Source organism: Castor canadensis, chromosome 13, assembly GCF_047511655.1.
Source record: "Castor canadensis chromosome 13, mCasCan1.hap1v2, whole genome shotgun sequence".
In the NCBI taxonomy this organism is placed as follows: Eukaryota; Metazoa; Chordata; class Mammalia; order Rodentia; family Castoridae; genus Castor; species Castor canadensis.
The window spans coordinates 35603690-35625154 of record NC_133398.1 but is presented as its reverse complement, the minus strand read 5'-3'; the positions used below and the strand labels follow the sequence as shown (position 1 = coordinate 35625154).

Below are 21465 nucleotides of genomic sequence, written 5' to 3'. Positions count from 1 at the left end.
GAGGACAGGACAGCTTTGATTCCACGTTTTCTCAGAGCTCCTTGTGGTGCCTGACTCATAACAACCCTTAATGACTCAATGAAGCATTAGAATCTTTCCTAGCTGGAGGATCTGGAAGGAGGATTCATCATTCCATTGGACCTCATCCAAGGGGGGAAGATTTGAACATACAGAGATAGGGAAAGAAACCCCAGAGAGAGGGACCACCACAGGGGCTAGTAAACAGGGATGATGGTGTTTCATTTTGGCCCAACTTTCTGAGAGTAGCAAGAGTTCTAGTTACATACAATAAAATCTCACAAATGGATTTAAAATGAATGAATGTTATCTTTCTGACTCACCAGGAAAAGAGCCAAGGGCAGTGTTCCACCACAAAGCCAGATAATCCTGAGTGGCTGGCTGATAAGATGTCCAGGCAGAGTGAGGGTAGCATGGGCCCTCAGAGCCCTGCAGCTGGGTGCTTCCAAAATCTCTTCATTGACTTCCCCTTTTCAGAGAGTTATAGGTATGAGAAGTCTGGCAGTGCACCCTTGTGAGGTAGAAAGTGACCCTAGATATTGCCCTGGGTAGTTTGTCCCCTGCAAGAGGCAAATCTCATGCTTTCTGGCTGGAAGAAACTTGTCCCATGAGGAACACTTGCAGAAATATTTTTGTCACATGGAAGCCGAGATGCTAAGTACTACATTCTTGGCCCCGCTGCTCAGAGAGAGGAAAGGCTCCCCAGGAGCTCTCTGCGTGGGGCCTCTCCTTCACCAGCTACTTCTGCTGCTGTGGAGTGCTTTAAAACTATTTAAACTTCTGCGCAATGGTGGGCTGGTCTTTTAGACATCAACTTTCTTCAGTTATCAAACCAGTATGCATGTCTGCCATGTCATCCCTTTCCATCCTGTATTGGACACTGCAGGCTCTGTGCCCCTGGATCTATGATTGTCTAGTTACTTGTCTTGGACCTCAGGCCCCAGAGGGAAGAGAATTGGTCTGTACAGTTCACCAAGGAATCCCCAAAACTGAGTACTGGGCCTGGCACAGAGGAGGCCCATTATAGATATTATCGAATAATACATTTTTGAAGGTTTAGAAAACAGACATTGCACTTAACCACTATGCCAATAATCACAGGAACCACTGCAAACCTTTTAGTCATTTTTCTTCCATGCTTTTACTATATTCTGTAAGTTTTAAGTGAAGCTCTCCTTCTCAATAACATTTCAGGGCCAGGTGTGATGGTGCATGCCTGTAAACCCAGCTATGCAGGAAGCAGAAGTAGGAAGCTTGCTGTCCAAGGCTGGCCCTGTGCAAAAAAATGTGAGACCGTATCTGAAAAATAATGAAAGCAAAAATGGCTTGAGGCTTGGCACAAGTGGCAGAATGCCTGCCTAGCAAGCATAAGGCCCCGAGTTCAATCTCTACTATCACCAATGCACATACATACATATATACCTACATATATAGCACTTTATCCTATGTTGTTAATATTCTTTGCATTTTTAAATTTCACGTCTGTATTAGTTAGCTTTCCATCATTTCAATGAAATACTAGAGGCAGCTAACTTATAAAGAGAGAAAGATTTAGTTTGGCTCATGGTTCTAGAAGTTACAGTCTGAGAGCAGGCAGCTCTGCTGTGGACCTCTGGCAAGGGCATATCATAGCAGGAGCACATGGCAGAGCAAACCTCTGACATCAAGAGCTAGGAGGCAAAAAAGGAGAGCAGGGCCCCAACATCTCCTTTGGGGCATGCCACCAAAGACTAAGGACTTCCTTCTAAAAGTTCTACCACCTCCCAATAGATTGCCCTGGGGACCAACACTTTTAACACGAGGACCTTTGGCGGACACTCATCCAAACCATAGCACCATGCTATGGAGGCCTCCCACTGTTGAATGTGTATGTTGTATAAAATTATTCATAATTCTCCCAGAATAAGTATCTGGATACAGAAGACATCCTTTTGCATCAGTTTTTGCAAAAGATTTTATTAGGATAGACTTCCAGAAGGGGTTACAATATCTGAGTATGGTGGAACTCCTGTACATTTTGTTAGCATTGTTGCCCACAGTCCAGTTGGTTGGCACTGGAGTGTGCTGAAAGCTCAGGGAGGTGGTCTGATGCAGTGCGGTGAGCCACCATTCTTGGCATATGGTAACCAGGACTTCCAAAGGACATTGGACAGTCCCCACTTCACTGGGCCTCAGGGTCCTTTTCTGTGCACTGGGAGGACAAATACTGTGCTGCTTTATTCCTCAAGGCTGCTGGATGAGTCAAGTGAGCAGCTACACAGGAAAGGGGTGGTGGGGGTGGGGGTTTGTAAAGGTATCCTTCCTTCTGTAGCCCAAATCTGACCTCGCCACAATTACTTAAATACCTCCTGTTCCTGCCCTACCCCACCCCACCCCTACCTAGTATGTTGTGGGGAAGATCAAATCTTAAAACTCTCCTTAAAAGCATGCTGTAGTCTCCACAATTTGGCTATCAGCAACTGTTGGGTGTGTGTGTGTGTGTGTGGTACTGGGGCTCAAACTCAGGGCCTACAACTTAAGCCACTCCATCAGCCCTTTTTTATGAAGGGTTTCTTCAAGGTAGAGTCTTGCAAACTATTTGTCCAGGGCTGACTTCAAACCAAGATCCTCCTGATCTTTGCCTCCTGAGTAGCTAGGATTACAGGCATGAGTCACTGGTGCCCACCTAGAAACTGTTTTGATAATAAGTATATTTCTGGATCCAAGAGAGAAACAGGAGAGATACAGAGATACAGATATATAGATACATAATTAGATACAGGTATTTTTTGTGGTACTGGAGTTTGTACTCAGAGCCTCATACTTGCTAGGCAGGAGCTCTCCCACTTGAGCCATGCCTCCATCCCTTCTTTTGCTTTAGTTATTTTTTTTCAGGTAGGTCTTACATTTTTGCCCTGGACTGGCCTTGGAACTCAATCCTCTTACCTTTGGCTACCTGCTGGAATAACAGGCATATGTCACCATGCATGGCTTGTTTATTAAGATGGGGGACTCACTAACTTTTTGCCTGGGCTGGTCTCAAACCATGATCCTCTCAATCTCTGCCTCCCAAATAGTTGGGAGAAAAAGAATGAGTCACTGTGTCTGACTTTGATATTCTAAATTCTAAAGAGTAGCTCCACCTAAATGGTTAAATTGTTAACTGCTAAATAATCTTTCTTTAGACTTACAGAACCCAAGAACATTTAGTGACCTTCCTAAAGCCTCTCCTTAATCTTTAATTCTGTACATCAACTGAGACAAAGCATGTGAGGTTTAACTTGCAGAAAAGTAATGTGTCAGCTTCAAGAAAATTCACACTGGCCTTAGGAAGCCCTGTAATGTTCCATCCAGAGATAAAAAAGGAGACATCTGCCTTGGATGACAAAAACCTTGGTCAGTGCCTAACTGTCCTGTCCGTTGTTTACTGTAGTTTCATTCCCTTCCTAGAAAGGCCCTGAGCTTCCTCAAAGCTTTCCTGAGCTTTGAGACAATAGCTCCACCATCTTCTTCAGGGCTGGCCTTTGGAATGATCCAGATTCCTTTCTATCAAATCTTGTCTCCCAAGTATTGGACTTAAAGTGGCAAGCAGCCTGGACCTTCATCCAGTAACATTCTTCATTGCTACTACTAATATTACTCTGTTTCCTTCCTTCCTTCTCCCACTACACCCTACCCCGTTATGTTGCTTCATGCCATTGTGTCTTTTCACTGCCTTTTTTCTGTCTAAAGTCACCCTCCTATATATCACCCACTCTATGTGTCCATCAGGGAGTGTAGATCTAGCTGAATGGAAACACCATGGGAAAGTGGTCATGTCTTCTTCCTTTCTTTCCCCTAAATGTATAATGCTGGAATTTGCTTATGCTGTTGAACTTCTGTTCTGACTCCATGTAGGGGAGACTCAGGCGTTTAGTGAACAAATGAATCCTTGGTCTTCTTGCCTCCTCAGACTATGTGCTCCTTCTCAACGGCTGTATCTGGGTTTGCCCACCTCTGTGCCTCTGATGTCAACATCATGTCTATGCACAGACAGTTTCAGAAAGTTTATTTATTCAAAACATTTTTATTTCTGGAACATTCATCAAGTGCCAGGTCACAGATGCTATGGATAGAATGGTGACCAAGATAGACACAAATCCCTCCCTTCTCAAAGCAAGGATTGCAACTGTGAAGATAAGAGAAAGCAGAGTCAACAACCTACTTAAACAAAATGTCATTTCTGTCAGTTTGTTCCCTTAACTGTTGTCAGTGGTGAAGGCTGGGGAGGTCTCAGAGATAGACCATACTAAGTCATCTACCCAGTGTTTCCAGGTTCTTGTCACCATTAGAGAAAGAATTCAGAGATGAGACAAAGTAAGGAACCGGGAGGAAATTTTATTATGGGGAGTGTGGGGTGGGTATGTGGGGTATATGGGGAGTGGGGGAGTGGGGTGGGGAAGCACATGCTCATGCGGGTACATACGGGCTTCTTAAGAGACAGTCTCACCCTCAAGATTTTGGATATCTTATGGGCAAACTTTAATGGAGGGAGGTTTATTATGGAGTTAGGTGGGGAAAAGACAGGGAATTCCAGGAATGTGTTGGGATTTACTGGAATAGGGTTTGTTCCCCTTGTCTGTCTTTATAAGGGTTTTTCAGATTTGTCATGGCATCAAACGCATGATGGGAGCAGGCAATTTTGCAAGGCTAATGATACGGAGATGACATTATAATAAAGCAAAGCACAGTTAGCAGTCATCTTGGTCAGCCATGTTGGTCCCAGCTGGTCTGGGTGGTCTTGTGTTTTTACTGTTTGATCAGTCACAGGATGTCTTTTGCAGTTTGCATTCATCTCTAGCTGCTATGCAGTTTGTCTCCTTTTCCCCCCATCTGTGGCTCTCTAGCCTGCCTTAGCTGGAGGAATTTTTGTCACAATGGAAAGGTATGTTTGTGAATGTCCAACTTAACAACTGTGGAGTATGAAAAGTACTGAGGAGCCCGAGGAGCACCTCAAAGAGGTAAGCATCTAGTCATGAAATTGGAGTTTTTAGGGTGAAAAGCCCTGGCTTCAGAAGTCCCAAATGGACTAGGCTTGGTCACCTGTCCCAATATGCCAAGTAAAGAGATGAGTAAAGGTGAATGGCAGAAAAAGGAGATTTAATTGAGCATGGCCCTGTTGGGAAGACAGACAAATGGAGGGTAGTGACCCTGAGACCATCTTCAGTATACAGACACGAGCTTTAGCTTTAAATGGAGGAAGAACTGGGGCAAGGTAGGAGGTATGCATAACTGAACCGTCCCAGTCAGGGGTACGTTTTGGTTGATTATTACCTCAGGATTAGTCAGGCAGGGCCATATGGTCAGGTGGGCCTTTGTTATGATGGGAAAGTTATTGTTGCCCGCGGGGGGTGGGGGGGGTTAGTTTGGACTCTTGCTGGGGCAGGATAGATAGATGAGGATGCTGTAGTGTAAGAGGCACTCAAACTGCTTTTGCTGAAATCACTGATTCCTTACTTGGGTCCACAAATTAACTAAAAACAGGAGAAGCTTTGCATACCTGCCTCCATTTTGTATGTCTTTGCTCTAAGGCATTCTTTTTACAGTCACTTTATAATCACCTTGGATTCCAGAAAGAACAGAACTGATAACATCTTTATGACAAGGGACTAAAATTTCCCATAAAGAATAGTGGAACACATAGAACAGACCACCCCTCCAAACGAGGACAGTTACCTATAATGATGAGGCTGCACCCTGGAGCAGAAGCAATCATGTCATGGGAACCAGATTGCTCCCCTCCAGTGATGACAGTGAGAACAGCTTCTCTGGAACCCCTCTGGGAACGCTTGGACTGAGATAATGGCCAACAAGAACACACCTGTGACCTGGATTGTTTAACTATGCATACCTTTGTCCCCTGCCCCCAGTTCTTTTGTTCACTTAAACCTATAGCTCATGTCTGTACCTGGAAGAGGGCTGAGGATGAGCTGAGTGCCTACTCTGCCTCTTCCCATGGCACGTCCCGGGCTGAGTAATAAACCGCCATTCTCTGCTTTCATCATGCCTTTATTTGGCTTTTGGGGGCGGGTGGCTGGACCTGGCATATGGCATCTCTGGAATTTGGGCCTTGGGTCCAAAACTCCGGTTTTGCTGATGACTCTAACCAGAAGATCTTAGTCCTTGTGCTCTGACTAGGAAGAATCCAAATAGAACATGTGGATGTAGTGAGGGAAATAATGAAGTTTTATTATAGGAAGGGGAATTATAGGTGGGGACTCTGCTAAGTGGAATGGAGGTGCCGTGCAAGAAAAAAAAGGAAAGGATTTGCTTTTAGGTCGTTTTTATGTCATCCTTAACCTGGAGGTGGGGAGAAAATCTGTGTCACTCCCCATCTTCAATGGCCTTCGTGCCAGGGAGAAGATGTGGGTAGACTCGTGAACACACCCATGCTAATTCTTAGGCACCCTAAGTCCAAGCAGGAGGAAATTTCCACTCCAATTTATCAAAGGATTTGCAGTTGAAATGGAGGTTAGGGAGAGGAGAGTGGGTGCTCTAAGTCAGGCTAAATTTTTTTTTTTTAAGTTCTGAACTTTCCCTAAGTCTACCCTGTCTCAAGGAAACAGGGAAATTATATTACTTTTAATAAATATCAAAAGGGTCAGACTCAGATATTGGAGTGAGGAACTAAAAACTGAAAAGCCAGAGCAGCTAGCCACCTCCCCCTGCTTTTAGATGTTAAGTTAGAAGAATAGGGAGACACAAGAGTTATCTGCATCGGCCTTCCTCTTTGAGATGTTAACAAGCTGCAAGGCTCCTAATGGGTAGAGAGACTGAAAGAATGTCAGAAAGGGAAGTTCTAAAATTCACCTATTGTCCCTGAGTGTGGAGTAGGTCTAGATGGGCACCTAGATCCGCTGTCTAATAACTAGGGCTTGCTAGAAGACATGACCACGAGTATTCTCCCAGCTCTGGAAAATATAGACTATGGATGAGAACTACCATTGAGTTTTTACTCCCATTTCCTGCGTGGGGAGCAGGAAGTGCCCCCCCCCATTTCTTCCTACTGTTGTTCCCTGTTACACTTAAACAAATTCTTGCTAAAACTTTCGAAAGACTCCTTGTTGTAAAACACTTTAAAATTCTTTTCATGTTTGTGAATCTCAAGTACCTGCAATTTTGCATGGAAACTGGGAGACTCCCCCGCTTCCTGTAACAATATTGTCTTCTCACCTAGAGACAACCACCTTCAGTCTATTACAAGTGTACTTCTTCCTAATAAACTTTACTGTCGCTTTCACCCCATTTCCGCATCCTGCCTGAATTCTTCTCTCACCTGATGCAAGTACAGAGGTAGTCCGCTGTGCTGACTCAAAATCTAAGGTAGGGAGAGACTCGGGAGGAAAAGGTGAAAGAGGCAAAAAATAGAACCAGAGAGGGACAAAATGGAATTGGGCCGGTGATCGGTGCCCTCATTAGTTACTCTGCAGAAGAGTGGACCCTGGGTACAGTAAGAGGTCTGTGATGGCTGACCTTATGTCACACTGGCCACAGGACAAGAGAAAGATGGTGTTGAATGGGAAACAACAGTAGTTTTGAATATGAGCCTTATTGTGAAAGGCTCTAGGGCACATTCCAAATTGCAAATGTTGATTTGCAGTCGAGCTGTTTTTCACTTGGACAACTTTATATATTGTGCTCCAGGGTGAACAGCAACAGGGATATATTTACTTAATGATGTGGGAAGGCCAGCCAGTAAATAAAATAATTACAAAGTGTGACAAGCACTTAATAAAAAGTGTCTGAGATGAGGTTCGGGGAAGGCAGAGGCCAGATGCATTGGAGACCCTGGTGAGAGGTTTGCATTTTACCTCAGTGCATGAGACCAGGGGAGAGTCGGAATTTGATTTACCTTTAAAGACCACTTCCATTGCCCTGTGAAGTCACTTTTTATTTAATTGAATGGAATATTTCTGGAGAGCATCCAAACAAATTGGCTGCTAGTTCTTGAAGCCATCACTACCCTTCCCCTGGCTGATTCCCCCAGCTCCTGGAGAATTTAGGACCCAAATTTTCCAAGGAGACAAATATTTCCTTTCTGGCTTAGATTTGCATTAGAAAGAGACCTTAATTACTCTGATCTCTCACACCTCCAGGAAATGATTTGAGCTTTTCAGATGCAAAGAGTGTTAATTGGCTAAGAGGCCCAGCTGAGCTAAACCACCACCAAGAAGGAAGGGGGTGGGACTAGGAGATGGGGAAGTTTGCTGGAGAGAGCAGGTGAGGACGCCACACACTTGCCAAGTTTCCTGGAGAGCTGAAGGTGAGTGTGAATAGAACTGACACAATAGTTGACCTGCTTTTGATCCTCCAGATCTCTTCTCACTGGTCTTCAAGATCCCATCCACTCTCACAGAGAGTATCTAGGAAGCCTCCTACCCCTTGGAACTTCACCTATGGCTTCCCAGGCAGGCAGTAGCTCCTTGGGCTCTCAGTTTATAATTATAGCACTTGCTACACCATTAGATGGTTGTCTAGGAACTTGATGACCTTTCCCCTAGGAGGACAAGGATCCCATGTCATGCAGCTTTGTCTCCTTGCACAGCCAAAGGTGGGTGCCCAGAAAATGGGAAATGAATAATAGTAACAAACAATAATAATGTTAATAATATAATCAGAGAAGCCACCTCTTACATAGAATTTCCTGTGATTCAATGATGTGTAGTTTCAGAGTTATAAGACATTTATTCCTATTCTCCAATTCCTGCTGGAGCAAATCTCCTGCATGAATGACCATGGAGATAGTCTTCTAGATTATTTATTTCTTACCTCCTCCATGAGGACAAGAACCCCTGACTGTTTTGTTTGCCACTCTGTCTGTGGTGCCTAGCCCAGTATGGCTCTTAAAGGGTCAATAAATATTTGTTAAACTCTAGTAATGGAGGGAGGGCCATTATCTGCAGAGGAATTCTTGCTCATTTGAGGCAACGTTTTCTGTTAGATCTTCTGTTGATTAAAGCTATGTTTATTTCCCTGGAGCATCCGTCTAACTCTGACTCCTGGACTCTCCCACAGGTTGCTTGTCCTCATGAGGCTGTATGGATGTGACAGGTGCTTATAGCTGCTTTTGCTGAGGGGCACTGACTTCATAGTTGGACCCACAAATGAAAGGATGAAAGTTAGGCATCCCAACCTCCATTTTGTAGCTGTGCTCTGAGTTATTCTCTCCTGAAGCCATCTTGGCATCCAGGAAGGACAGGACTGATTGATAACATCTTAACAACAAGAGATGGAGGAAACTGTTCCCAAGTCTCCCAGGCAGAAAATGACTCTTATTGTACCAAGCCCTCACCTGACCAGTCCTGAGGTCAGAGGTGGTCACCAGACCACCTCTGATCACTGGAACACACCTTGACTGGAACTGCTTAATTATGTATATGTCTCCCCTGCCCCCAATTCTTCCTCCTAAAGCAAATGTCTATTCAGGGAAGATGGCTGAAGATGGGTTGAAATGCTGCCTTTCCTCTTCCCACAGCTGCTTGGGCCATGTAATCAACTTCCTTTCTCTGCCCCTCATTACTCATCTTTTGTTGGGTGAGTGGCTGGACCTGACCTATGAAACTCAGGAGTTTGGGCCTGTGGCCTAAAAAAAATCCCATAATAAGGATTTGACTTATAAATGCCTCTTTCCAATCTTCTATGCTCTTCTCTAGGTATAGCACAGATGGCTCCTTCCTTCTGATGACACAGCATCCAACCACCACCTCATTCTGGCCACTCCCTCTGGACTGTCCAGGTTGTCCGGTTGTCCTGCTTCCTCTCACAGTGAAGGTCTCCTAAGTGTGTAAAGATGGAACTTACTTCCCATGTTCTGGGAATAACATTTCTATTAATGCAATACTTTAAATGCATTTACCTCTACCCTTTTTAAAAGAACAGATAAGGAACCCAATAAGGAAAGTGGGTTGACCAGTTGAGGTTTTCCCTCTTCTTTTCTCAGGTATATAAAATATTTATGGTGGCTACATGGGTACTCCTTGCAAAACTTTTCCAATTTTTTGGTATATTTGAACATTTTCATAATAAAATGTTGGAAAGAGGAAAAATGAATAAAATAATGTAAATAAAAATAATTTTTTAAAAAGCCCTCAACTTCAAAGCAGACAAAAGAGGAACAGAGAAAAGAAAACTAAACAAACAGAAAGAAAATTTTAAAAATGGCCATCCTGAAGGAAATCATATGAAAATAGTATTAAATGTAAATGAACTAAACATTTCAATGAAAGGACAAAAATTTTCAGATTGGTTAAAAGAATAAGGGCTGATTGCCCATTGTCTATAAGGAATACTTTAAATACAAAGATACAGATAGGTTGAAAGTAAAAGGATAGAGATATATTATGCAAAAGCACTAATCACAGGAGTTGGCATGGCTATATTAATATCATTATTTAGACTTCAAGATAAGAGGTGTTATCAGGATAAAGAAGCAATCCTTCATAATGAAAAGTAGGCCTAATTCATCACAAGTACAAAACAATGATAAATGTGAACATGTGTAATAAGATAGCTTTCAAGATGCATGAAGCAAACACTGACAAATCCACGTAGAAAAAGAGCCAGATCTATAGCTTTTATACTATCAGTAATTGATAGAATGATTAGAACAAAAATAGGATATTAAAAACCTGAACAACATTTTCAAGCCCTTTGATACCAACAACTGTAGAATACTGACTTTTCTCAAGTGCCCATTAATGTTCACTGGTATAGGTGATATGCTGGCCTATAAAAAAGTATCAAAAAGTTTTAAAAGACAGACATCCTACAGAGTATTTCCTCTGCCTGCAAATAATGAAGAATGTAAAGCTACAGATTTAAGATGCTCAATGAGCTGCAGCAATGATATATGCATATACATTTATATTATACATATTTCAAAAACAAGGACAAAAATAAAAACTTTTCAGACATATAAAAACTGAGAGAATGCAAAATTAACACACCTACTCTAAAAGAAACGCTAAAGGAAGTTGAGCAGACAGAAGAAAAAGATACCAGATAGAATTATGGTTCCACAGAAAGTAATGGAAAATACTAGAAATAGTAACTTGGTAAATATGTAAGATTTTTTCATATTACTTAAAATTATTATTTTTTTTTTTAAAGTTTATGGTGGCACCAGGCCCAGAATATTTTTAATAGACAATTAAATATCAGCTTAGAACTCACTCAGCCTTTATGCTAATTATCATCCTATGAAGGCAGGAAATAAGTCAGTAACTAAACACCTATGTGCAATAATTGTTCTAGGCAACCAGGACACTTACAACTGTACAAAAACGAGACTGTTGGTTTTTGTAAATCCCAAAATGTAAGGCTATATATGAAATGTGCTTCAATTTCCTATACATTATATTGAAACGTGTATAAATAAAAATCAGAAATCCTGGCAAATTCTACTAGTTATAAACTTCTAAAATATTGCTACAGAACTCATCAAACGAAAATCAAAATCAAATACTATCTCTTAAATAAAAGAATAAGTTTAAGAGTACACTGTTTTTATTCACTGATAAAAATAAGCCTATTTGTCTCCCTGAAGAAGGGACCAAACTAGTCCTCAGATTCAGATCCATCTTCATCTTGACTAATCTGGAAATAACGAAGTTCGTAAGTCTCCTTGTCAGATGCAACCACACGAAGCCAATCACGAAGATTATTCTTCTTAAGGTACTTCTTGGTAAGGTATTTCAAATACCTTTTAGAGAACTGTTTTTCAGAAACAACTGTGATTTTATTTTTGAAGCATTCAATGTGAACAACATTTCCAAGATTACCGGTTTTTCCATTGACTTTAACCTTCTCCCGAAGAAATTGTTCAAAATTTCCAGAATCAAAAATTCCATCTTCTACTGGATGAGTAAGGTCCAAATTAAACTTCCAAGTTGACCTCTTAGGCTTCTTGTCTTTCTGCGGCGCCATCTTAATAGTCAGCCATGGGATCCAAGAGTTAAAATTATTTTAAAGATCATTTACTATTAACATAAAAATAATTACAGTATAAAATAAATATATTTTATTTATACAATAATAGTACAAATGTTGGGCATGATAAAATATACTAATATAAGATTCTTATCCTGTACATTAAGGAGTAAAGTGGTATAATATCATAGACCACATTCAACTAAATTTGTATTTTAAGCCAGGCAGGGTGGTACATACCTGTAATCCAAGGAGTAGAGAGGTTAAGGCAGGAGGAACATGAGTTTGAGGCCAGCTTAGGCTACATAGTGAGACCTTGCCTCAAAAACCAAACCAAAACAAACCAAAGCAAAATAAAAGATATATTTTATAAGTCCCCAAGCAACTACTAAACTTATAAAACAAAGAATTATAACTAATAAGTCAACAAATATGATAAATGGAATCATAAAATATTTAGTTCATCAAAGTAAGGAAAAGATAAAAGAAATAAGACTGGTGGAGTGGCTCAATGATAGAGTGCCTGCCTACCAAGTGCAAGGCCCTGAGTTCAATCCCCAGTACTGCCAAGAAAAGAAAAAAGAAGAAGAAAGATAAAGGAAACAAAGAATAGCTGAATGAAATAGGAAACAAATAGCTAGGTGATAGATTTAAGCCTCACAATATCAATAAGCACATTAAATGTAAAGGACCTTAATGCCCTAATTAAAAAGCAGAGACTTTTAGACCTTTAGATTGCATTAAAAAGAAAGCGCCAAGTAATTGCTAAATAAAAAATACTTTAAATATAAAGATACAAATAAGGTGAACAAGAATGGATAGAAAAAATATACTAATGAAAACAGGAGTGGGTATATTAGAATCAAATAAAGCATATTTTGAAACAAAGAATAGAAGTTTACTTGTTAATGATAAAGCGGGCCAATCAAGATAACACAATCCTAAATGGTTTTGTACCTAATAAAGCTTAAAAATTAAAAGAGAGTGCACACAAGGGACATATGAGGATAGGTAAGACACCTAAAAAATTAGCTAGCATTTGTTGCCCTCAACTCAGAGAAACTAAAGCAGATACCTTAAAAGCAACTGAGGCCAATAGGAGAAGGGGACCAGGAACTAGAGAAAAGGTGAGATCAAAAAGAATTAACCTAGAAGGTGACACCCACGCACAGGAAATCAATGTGAGTCAATGCCCTGTATAGCTATCCTTATCTCAACCAGCAAAAACCCTTGTTCCTTCCTATTATTGCTTATACTCTCTCTACAACAAAATTAGAAATAAGGGCAAAATAGTTTCTGCTGGGTATTGAGGGGGCGGGGAGGGGAGAGGGAGGGGGCAGAGTGGGTGGTAAGGGAGGGGGTGGGGGCAGGGGGGAGAAATGACCCAAGCCTTGTACGCACATATGAATAAAAATCAATAAATAAAGCTTAAAAATACAAGATGCAAAAGCTGACAGAACTAAAGCAGAAGACTTGACAATTACCATTGAAGATTTCAATACCCTCTCTCAATCAATACATGAGTAGACAGAAAAAATAAATAAGAATATAGTAGGCTTAAGTAGCATTAACAAGCAACTTGACCCAACTAACATTTATAGACCACTTCTTCCAACAACAGCAAGATGTAGGTTCTCTTCAAGTGCACATGACACATTTACTGAGATAGATCATCATTCTAGGCTGTTATGGTTTGAATGTGAAATGTCCACCATAGGTTCTTGTGTTGAATGCTTGGTCCCCAGCTGGTGGTGCTACTTTGGGAGTTTGTGAAAACTTTGGGAGGTGGGACCTACCTAGAAGAAGTAGGTCACTGGGGATGTGTTTTGAAGAATCTCCCGGTCCCCAGTCCCTTCCTCTCTGTTTCCTGTCCACCATGAGATGAGCAGCCCCTCCTCCACCTCTTCCTTCTGCCATATTATCATGGACCTAGAGTCAATGCAGCCAAGGACTATGAACTGAAGTCTCTGAAACTGTGATCCAAAATAAATCCTTCCTCCTTTTAGACTGATCTCTCAGGTATTTTGTTCAGATTGATGAGAAGTCTGACTAATACATGGGTCATAAAAGAAGTCTCATACATTTAAACCCAATCCACATCCTACAAAGTACCTTCTTAAATCATGACGGAATCAAATTATAAATCAGTAGAAGTATCTCTGCAAAATCTTATATTGGGAACTAAGTAACATGCTACTAAGCAGTCCAATGATCAAAGTGAAAATGAAAAGGAGCGTAGAATATGTTTTGAACACAAGGAAATGAAAATACAATGTTGAAATTTGTATTATGCCACCAAGGCAGTAATTATGAGGAAATGTGTGATGCTAAATAACTATTTAAGAAAAAAAAAAGTCTCAAACCAATAGCCTCAGATCTCACCTTAAGAAACTAGAAATAGGAAAGCCAATGAACCCCAAATAAGCTGAAGACAGGAAATAATAAAGAAAAAATACCACTTATAGTAGCATCAAAAAATAAGCTAAAAAAAAAACCAGAAGAAATCTAAGAAAAATTGAAAAGACCTATACTCCCAAACAAAATATTCTAAGAGAAATAAAAAGGTTTTGTTTTGTTTGTTTGTTTTAAAAAAGAAGAATCAATACTATTTAGATGTCAGTTCTCTTCAAATTCACCCATGGATGCCACACAAACCCAATAACACTTCCAGAGGCAGGCTTTTTTTTTTTTTTTTTTCTTTTAGGAATTAATAGGATTTTTTTTTTCTTTTAGGAATTATACTAAAATGGTCAGGTTTCAGAACAGCCAAAAGAATTCTGAAAAAGAATTGCTACCATGTCTGTTCACTGCATGACAGAAACTGGCTAGTCAAGAGGCAAGGCAGTGGTGGAGAAAGAACCTCATTATGATGACAGCAGTGCTTCCTTGCCAGGAAGCTGATTTAGGAGGCGTTTTTATAGGAGAGGGCGATTGCACACTCCCAGGTAACTTCTCACAGGTGGAGGTTTGTGGCTAATGTGCATCTGATCGGAATTGCCTAGTACAGATATTTTTTTAGTTCTGCAAACCTCAAAAACAAAGATCATGATTTCCTTGGGCTGTTCTTGTCACTAATTAGTTTGCCCCCGTGCAGCTCCTGACATATCACACAAAGGACAGTCTAAAGGGGGTGGCTCCCCTGAGGTCACGTTGCTGAGCACCAAACTCATGGTAATGAAAGAAGACACAGTTCTGTGTGCAAGACCAGGGTTACAGAAAGTGAAACAGGGAATTTGGGTATAAGATCTGATCTCAGCACTCAGCTTTAGAACAATGTCAAAGGGTTCACACAGGAAGGACACCTCTGAGGATGATGGCTGTGCTGTGTTGATGGTGGTAGTGGTTTCTCGGGTATACACCTATGTCAAACCTTGTCAAAGAGTAGACCATAAATATGTACAGTTCATTGTTGGTCCGTTATATTTCACAAAGCTGTTTAAGTATATCTGAATCTTAATAAGGCATATGTGACCCCCCCCAAAATAATTCTGAACTTTATCTTCCATCTACTGATTTGGGGTCTCTGGGAAGAAACCCAGGATTGGGTTTTTGCAATCTGGACACCACAATTTGACAGCCACTGCCCAGGAAACCTGTGAGGCTCCCTGTTCCTCACCTCTCTGACTCTTCTTTGGCCTCTGACCTCTGGCTGTTCCAGGTGACTGAGCTTCCCTGGTGGCTCCAGCTCTTTTGCCTCTGAGTCCCTCTCCTTGAAATCCCCTGTGCTGATGGTTCCTATCTGGGCTTCAAAACCCTGCTTGTGCAGGGCATCCTCTGGGAAGCCTTCCAGAACCCTGCTCTGTTTTGAGACTCCATTTATGCTCACCTTCCCCTGAGGACCTCTCTAAGCTTTGGTTTTCTCATCTATAAAATAAGCTTAAAAAGAATATCTACCTTACAAGATTACTTTGAAGACTCAATAACATAAACTATTTAGTGTAGTTCTTGGGACATAATAGAATTCAACCAATGGTAGCTGCTGTCAAATGGATGTCACTGATATGCTATTATTATTATTGGAAAGAATATATATATATATTTTGGCTCATAACTGATATTTATTTTTATCACAATTGTCATCTTCTCCTCCTTGAGCCCCCACAGTCCTCTGAACAGGTTCCTCATAACATCCATTGCTTGGTCACTTGTCTGTTTCCTCCTCTAGACTGTGACTTCCCTGAGGTCAGGAGTATGTCTCAATTGGCAATAGGTGTCAGACCCTATCCCAGGTCCTAGGGACACAAAGATTAGAAGGAAGGGACTGGAATCATAGGCAAAGTTGACAGAGAAGTCCTGGAAGGGACTTAGAGGTGCACAGACTTCTGAGCCATCTTTACCAGTGGCTGTGAAACCTTGGGTAAGGCATTTAACCTCTCTGTACTTCAGTTTCCCCAGCTGTGAAATGGAGGTAAATATTACATATCTTACTAGGTTGCTGTATCATTTTATTTTATGTTAACTGCACATAGTCTTTCTCAGATAGTTAATGTCTGTAAAACACTTAGAACAAAGGACAGTGAGTATCTAGTGGATTTGGCAATTAGCAGGACATTGGAGAGATGGAGACAGCAGTGTTAGAGGAGGTGGAAGCCAAAGTGCAGGAATGGAGGAAGGAGTGAGCTGGAGGAGGAGGGCATACAAGGGTTCCAGGCATGAGTATGTCATTAAGTGACTGTAGATATGGGAGAGCCAAGAGGACAGTGAGTGTGGAGAGGTGGTGGTGGTGGGGGGTGCGTGCGTCTAGATACAGTGGGAGGTGAGACACAGACAGCAGAAGGAGAGGGAGCTCCAGCTCAGCTGCTGTCCTGTATGCTCTTAGAAGAGCAAATGGATCTGGGAGGGAGGAAGGGAAGGTGGTTTATGGAGTGGGGCTGCGGGGAGTGTGAAATAGCACTTGAGGGCAGTGGTGTGAGGGTTAGAAAAACCTGTGACAGACAGTGCTAGGCAAAGACCAGATCTGAAAGGGCCCCATTTTGGAGGACAGGGCAAGAGATGGGCTGGGGGTTGCTTCACCTGCAGTAGCAGCCGCTGGGGGGAGAGTGATGAAGGTGGAAGCAGTGCCATTCTGGAGCAGGCTAGTTGGCCATAGGGTCGCCAGCTTGTTTTCTTCACAACTGAAAGTCCTGAGTTTCAGGATCCCCTCAAGCCAGAGAAATGGGGAGGGTTGGAGACCCGACCAATAGTGATGCAAACACTGGAATCCAGGGGGTCTGTGGGTGCTGCTCCCTGTGGCAAGCACTGGCCCCAGGCCAGGAGTGGATACAGGGGTGCAAAGGTGGCCTGGGCACTCCAGAAATAGGACAGGGGGCTGAGGGAAGTTAAGGACCTGGCACTGTCCCTGACCTGCCTCCCTGGTGCCTGAACAACGGCTAGCACTAACTAGATAAACACGTTTCCAGAGATTGCAAGAACTAAAATTGCCATTGCCGCACAGCTTCTGTGTAAACTTTATATTCTTTTTTGTTGTTTGCTTTGATATTTGAGACAGGGTCTCACTATGTAGTCTAGACCAGCGTCCCAAAGACTGGTATTAGAGGCATATACCACCACAGCTAGCCTTAATCTCAATAAAAATCAGCTCTTCAATAAACAGGTTTTAAAAGAAAATGGGAAAAACCAAAGAAACCACACACACCTCTATCCAGCTGGACTTGGGTTGTGACTGGATCTGTGGCTTGACAAAAGAACTGAACCAGCACTTCTTGTCCTCATGCTGGGAGCCCAGGCAGCAAGCCTACGTGTTTTCATCATACTCGGTCCCCTCCTTGGGCTGCTCAGATGGATGGAACTTGAAGAGTACAGAGTCTTGCTGTGCCACTGATTCATGTTCCTTTCCTATCCAAACCTCTTGCTTTCCTTGTTTTGGAAAATGCGTGGTGGAGTGGTTGGGATTGTGGATTCTTTTTTTTTTTTTTTTTTTTTGAGGTACTGGGACTTGAACTCAGGGAGTTCACGCTTGCTAGACAGCCACTCCACTAGCCTTCTTTTGGTGTTCTTTAGGTTCAGTAGCAGCTGTGGATCTCAACACCAAGGTATCACATCAGTTGCATTTTTCTGAAAGGTCACATACAGACTCAGAGAATGTGATCTCTGAGGACTCTGATCACCTGATCCCTACTCTGTTGCCTCTCTTCCCCCCTCCCTTCCTCCTTTCCTTCCTGCCTCCTCCCTCATCTTCTTTTTTAAAGCAGAGGTAGAAACTGAATCTCACAGAAGGCAGGGACTCACCCAGGGCCATCTGGCCATCACTGGGATGAGTCCCTACCCCTCTAGCTCCACCATCACACCTGGTTGCCTGTTTTTCCGACTCTCCCCTCTTTGCCTTCAGAGACATTTTTGCTTCTTGATTTCTGACTTCTTGTCAGCTGTGATTAATGGGGATGGCTCCTGCGTACACGATTTTCAGCTGTACCCAGTTTACGACCAACAGATTAGACCATTTAAGTCAGAATAATGCTATTTAGCAAAGCCAGATTTAGAGCTGGCAGAAATTAAGGAGATTAATTTAAAGGTAAAATGAGAGTGACAATCATAGATCAACACCTGAAAAATCTCGCTGCCTGTACACATCCCTAATTGAGAAGTATGTGGAAGATTCCATCCGTGAAATTCAATTATCATGCAAGCCAGAGGAAGCAGCTTCCCTGGGGAAGAAACCAGGCAGCCTGAATCAAAACGGCCCCACCTGTCTGTTTTCTTGTCAAAAGAGTGAGAAAACCTGCCTGGGTGAGGATGAACTATGGATGGAATGCATTCACTTAATGAAAAGGTCTAGGGGTTCCCTCCAATAATGGTATCACCTCCCCAACTCCTCCGTCACAGGTCAGCCCAGGAAAAAGTTAGAAGTCATAAGCTGCTGGACACTAAGGGCAGATGGCACAGGCACCCCATTCCTGACAACCCTGCCTCCAGCTTCAAGGCAGGTAGGACTGGATGGGGTTTGCAGACAAAAGGAGATCTCTAGCTGCTTTGACTTTGCCCCTTCCTCTGATTAGGGGCATCTTCCATGAGCAAAGAGTAGAAAAATGCAGAGAACAACTGTAATGATTACAAATGAGCCAATGGAAATTGGCCTGCCTCTTAGAAGGAGGGAGGGGTTTGGGGTGGGGGGCGCCTTAAGCAGTTGCTTTGTCTCTCAGGTACTAGTGAGATTCACTCTGGTACCCCTGATCTGGAGGGTTCTCCCTTCTGGTTAACTGCCTTGCGGTCCTAGTGGTGAATAAAATCTTATTCCCTTCTGGGGCTTAGAGGCTTATAAACTGTAAAGTGCATTCATATCCATCAACTCAGAAAACCCTGAGATGTTTCCCATTATGCAGAAGACGATGCTGAGGTTAAGCGATGGATTGGCCTCATTTATTTGAAGGATCGTTGCTGGATTCCGATCTGATGCGTGTTTGGCACTGTGCTGGTCCATTTAGAGGAGCAGTCTCAATCTTTTGGGAGCTGTATTCTGGTGGGAAGGATTAGACACAGACCGATGTGAAGATGGTTGAAGGTCAAGTGCAAGAGGGTCATTGGAGAAGGATGTTTAAGAAATCAACATGGGAGAAGCAGCGTGATGAAGGAAACCCCTGAGAGCCAGGTTTAAGCCTGTCTTGATTACTGTTGCATCTTAAGCATTTGTCCTAAAGCAGGTTTCAAAAATATTTGTTGAATAAATGAATGAATGATGACAATGCCTCTTGAGATAGGCCTTGAAGAATGTGGAGAATATGGAGGTTTGGAGGAGGGCAAGTAAATCTTGAATTACTGATTCAAAAAACAGGGACATCAAAACTGTAGTAACTCTGGGTTTAGGGACCCTGGCTAAGGACAGCTGGGCTCTGGCTGATGCTAACCATGTGGGTTTGCTAATCTATTGAAGTCCATTGAGTCTCTGCCACATCCTCTTGTCAGTCGGAGCTTTCCCTCACACCCAACCCCCTTCTCTCACTGTCAAGGGAAGGATCGCTTAGAGGACCATCTGTGCCTCTGCCAGTGACTTTGAGGTTTCAAATTAGTTTTTCTCTCCAAGAATGATTTTGAGTTCTAGTGGTTAGTTTCAGATTGGGGCAGGACTAAGGGGAGAGGAGAAAAACTCAGAGGGGAGGGAAAAGATCTGTGTTTCAGTGGAGACTTGTGTGATTTTCAGTGTATAGCAACAATCCATGAAGGTGGCTGTTTATATTGATTAGGTTTTATGAGAGTTTTGAGTCCTCCACGAATGCTTCATGTCATAGTGTGAAAGGGAGGGTTTAGTGTCAGGTCAAATTCTGGTATTGTCCCTCCCCAGTGGCTCTCCCAGTGCTGGAAGAGGTAAGAGCATGAATCCTCTCTAGCCTGCTCTGCTGTCCTTCTGTCTGTGGTCTGAGACAAGTGGCTCTAAGACGCTCTGGGTCAATGAGAAAGGCAGAGATCTCATTAAAGGGCAGAAGCAGTGAAGGTCAGCCTGTCCCTAACTACAGAGTGATCATTTCCAAACTGTCACCTCAAAATAACACAGGATCTATCCAGCCTTAATCAGAGGAGTTCTTTGGAAAACTCCTATAGTCACATTGCAGGGTTGGCTGGTTCTTTTCCATCTACAACAGCTTTTCTTTTTTTTTTTTTTTTTTTATTTTTCTTTTATTATTCATATGTGCATACAAGGCTTGGTTCATTTCTCCCCCCTGCCCCCACCCCCTCCCTTACCACCCACTCCACCCCCTCCCGCTCCCCCCCTCAATACCCAGCAGAAACTATTTTGCCCTTAACTCTAATTTTGTTGTAGAGAGAGTATAAGCAATAATAGGAAGGAACAAGGGGTTTTGCTGGTTGAGATAAGGATAGCTATACAGGGCATTGACTCACATTGATTTCCTGTGTGTGGGTGTTACCTTCTAGGTTAATTCTTTTTGATCTAACCTTTTCTCTAGTTCCTGGTCCCCTTTTCCTATTGGCCTCAGTTGCTTTAAGGTATCTGCTTTAGTTTCTCTGCATTAAGGGCAACAAATGCTAGCTAGTTTTTTAGGTGTCTTACCTATCCTCACCCCTCCCTTGTGTGCTTTCGCTTTTATCATGTGCTCCTAGTCCAATCCCCTTGTTGTGTTTGCCCTTGATCTAATGTCCGCATATGAGGGAGAACATACAATTTTTGGTCTTTTGGGCCAGGCTAACCTCACTCAGAATGATGTTCTCCAATTCCATCCATTTACCAGCGAATGATAACATTTCATTCTTCTTCATGGCTGCATAAAATTCCATTGTGTATAGATACCACATTTTCTTAATCCATTCGTCAGTGGTGGGGCATCTTGGCTGTTTCCATAACTTGGCTATTGTGAATAGTGCCGCAATAAACATGGATGTGCAGGTGCCTCTGGAGTAACAGTCTTTTGGGTATATCCCCAAGAGTGGTATTGCTGGATCAAATGGTAGATCGATGTCCAGCTTTTTAAGTAGCCTCCAAATTTTTTTCCAGAGTGGTTGTACTAGTCTACATTCCCACCAACAGTGTAAGAGGGTTCCTTTTTCCTCGCA

General features: G+C 42.4%; 1 pseudogene; it reads right to left on the bottom strand.

Annotated features, from left to right (window-relative positions):
* Positions 1-11523: 11523 nt before the first annotated feature.
* Positions 11524-11978, bottom strand: LOC109682573 (ribosomal protein eL22-like pseudogene; annotated as a pseudogene).
* Positions 11979-21465: the final 9487 nt, after the last annotated feature.